Source organism: Lissotriton helveticus, chromosome 4_1 (genome assembly GCF_964261635.1).
Source record: "Lissotriton helveticus chromosome 4_1, aLisHel1.1, whole genome shotgun sequence".
Taxonomy (NCBI): domain Eukaryota; kingdom Metazoa; phylum Chordata; class Amphibia; order Caudata; family Salamandridae; genus Lissotriton; species Lissotriton helveticus.
This window is the reverse complement of record NC_136063.1, coordinates 434,768,307-434,771,322: the sequence shown is the minus strand read 5'-3', so window position 1 is coordinate 434,771,322 and position 3,016 is coordinate 434,768,307. Positions and strand designations below refer to the sequence as shown.

Sequence of the window (3,016 nt, the reverse complement as noted above, 5' to 3'; positions counted from 1 at the left end):
CTTAGATCAGACAGAGAACAGGGATAGGGCTGTCAAAAGTGATCCCTGATTGGTCCGATCAGATGTCGGACCAAAAGGGGAACAGGATCGCTGGGACAGTAATAATAAGAGTAAGCCTAGGATTGGCTAACAATATACATCAAACGACTGATTGGATTAGATGCGCATCGTTTTTAAGGCCAAGGCGCGAGAATACCTTCACCACGGCAGGATTTATCGGGCCAGGCCGATGGAGAAGGTAGCACTGGAAGATTAATATGGTGAGCGCAGAGGAAACTGAGGTTAATGAGGCATATGGGAGAATTCTATTCTGTTCAAAGGGGAGATTTGGAGCCACTCCTTGACGGTGATACTTATTTGCCTATTTTTTCTAGTAGAACATAGAGGATGAACGTTTTCAATCCCCAAAGTTTAAGAAATAGGAAAGAGTAGAACATGGACGTGGACAGAGCTTAATATTATTATATTATTAGATGAGTTGGAGAAACTGAACTAATATACATAGATGAGCAGTGTTTATAAGGAGATTTTGGGAGAAATATGATGGTTCCTCAGTTTATCTACTCAATGTCTTTTCAGGTATATTCAAACAAGAGGAATAAGGGCTATGAATATAAAGGAATAAACCCATATCATGTCACAAAAGAGAATAAGTAAGGTGAGGTGAATCAGACCATTACATGGCAAATGTGATAACATTATTTGGAGATTAAGATGATAACCTCAGTATAGAGAGATTTAATTTAAATGGATGCGCCACATAAGGGACAGTAGGAATTTTTATTGATACACTTTTCTTTATTTCTTGCAGATGTGGTTATATTGAGATTAATATCAAGGATTTATCAGTGCTACATTTTAATTTCAAATATAGTTTACAAATAATCAGGTGAGAACAATACTGTTCAAAGGCTGACTAGTATGCCACCTTAGTCAGACAACCATGGGTAAATGTATGATTGATGTTTCATCATTTTAGGTCTACAGATGACTGTACGTCAAACCTAAATTGGATGTATTGCCACCTTAGGAATACAGAAAAGTAATGTCAATGTGGATTTTGAATACAGTGTGTCATATCTAATACTGGAGGTATGTCAATGAGTTATGTTGAAAGTATATTTTTTAAATTGCATGGGTAGGCATTGAACCTGATTTACATCATTGGTCCTCTGTCATCTGGATAAAGGATTGTATCGGATTGAGCAAATCACCTTTATTCAGATATGTCATTGGTTTACAACATTCAAAGCATCTCTCTCTCTTCTCAATTCCCTCATTACAAAGATGGTTATTTTTCAAGTTTATAAGATTATAATTCCGTTTGATGTCTATCTTTAGGAACCGCATTTGAAAGATGGTCATCTGTATTACTGGCACGTTGTATGCATCAAATGCTATGTTTTAAGTGCAAGTATCAAACAAATATATACAGATTGAAGTGTTAAAAGCAAATTGAACTTTTTAAATTTAAAGTTTTGTTTACATGCGGTTACCTTAATTACATATCTACAAAAACCATGAAACACCACCCGAGCCCACCCACTAGCAGCATGGTCACTTGGATTCGATAAATAAGCAGCTCAATCAGGAGGGCAAAATCAACTCGCCGATGACCTAACAGCAAGAGATGACAGACAATTTATAATGGAAACGGAGAAAGACTCTCATCCCCAGGTACTGAAGGCAAAACAAGATGGAAAGGGCCACCCACAGTATGGAGGTGAACAGACTGAAGCTGAAGTACAGGAGGAAACGTATAAACCCATACATCCATCGGGACTTTAGGTAGATGTCAAAGTTGCTGTACTTGGTACGCACAAGGTTAGTGGTCCTTATTGGACTGCAGGCGGCATGTAGACAAGTAGTGTGGGGGCCATGGAACAAACGAACTCGGCGAGGAATGGGGATGACAGGCTTCGGGCACCCCACCATTCACAGAGTCCCAAGGGATGGTGTGCTGTGATCATAGCAGATGTTATCACTCAACACAAAATGGATCCAAAGAGCATTGTAGGGTAGTAACAGCTTGAAGTCTCGGAGAAGATCCTACCTCCGTGACTTTGGACCAGACGCCCGCGCTCCCCTCACACGGAGGCGGGCAAAAGAGGACGCCCCGGCCCAGGGCAGGCAACGGTGTGGATGGCGCTGTCCATGGCTCGTCCCTGTGGGTACCCGGCTCCGAGGGGCGGGGCCCGGTGCAGCCTCCCACGCACTCACAATGGTTGTATTGTTTTGAAGTGTAGAATGGATATAGGCAGGAAGTAGGAGAATTTGTGAATGTGTTCTTGAATTGAAATGAATCCTTTTGGATCTCTCGTTGTGGTTTTTTGGAACAGTATGGATATGGAAATAGGTTGGCATTTTGTTGATACATGTTTTATTATTTATTTCAGCCTTGATGATGTCCATATAGGACGAAACGCGTCGGCTGATGTGAATTTTTAAAAGAGCTGGTCTAAAAGATTTGTGGAATCTGAACTGTGACCTATAAAGTTAAAGAAGAAATGTGTGACCTATAAAGTTAAAGAAGAAATGGACTTGTTGAAATGAACTGTGATTTTGTTTCATTAAAGAAGAATATGTTCTTTGGAATAACAATCTTCTTCCTATAGACTGGTTTTTGAATGGACAATAAATATTGGCAACATTTGTATTTAGAGATTATCAGGCATTCCTCTTGTGTTTAATTGTTTGTCTCATTGTAAGCTGGCCCTAAGGTGGTGGACCACCAGGGTAGAGTGCCTCGTTCAAACTTATATAAAAGAAAGATTATTTAATATTCGACTTGTGCGCCGCAGTGCTAAGCCCTTACCGCTTAAAAGTTCTGAATTGTATACCTATTTATATAACTTTTTTTTCTGGTGTTCTCTACACATGTTCCTCTTTCCCACCATGATAGCTTTAATTTCCTATTTGGTAAATTGCAGGACACTGTGAGGTTCTAAAGGGGTCAAATATTCCCCTAGTTCATGTGATAGGGTATTTACGTACTGGAACTAAGCCTGGGTGGTAA

At 39.9% G+C, this 3,016-nt stretch overlaps 1 long non-coding RNA gene and 1 pseudogene across 1 annotated transcript; one reads left to right on the top strand and one right to left on the bottom strand.

Moving 5' to 3' along the window:
• Nucleotides 1-226: 226 nt before the first annotated feature.
• Nucleotides 227-928, top strand: LOC144827179 (uncharacterized). Its single transcript, XR_013610061.1, has 3 exons — nucleotides 227-260; nucleotides 580-658; nucleotides 812-928. It is a non-coding gene; the product is annotated as an uncharacterized LOC144827179 (long non-coding RNA).
• Nucleotides 929-1,177: 249 nt separating this feature from the next.
• Nucleotides 1,178-2,205, bottom strand: LOC144827178 (transmembrane protein 250 pseudogene; annotated as a pseudogene).
• Between the last annotated feature and the right edge of the window lie 811 nt (nucleotides 2,206-3,016).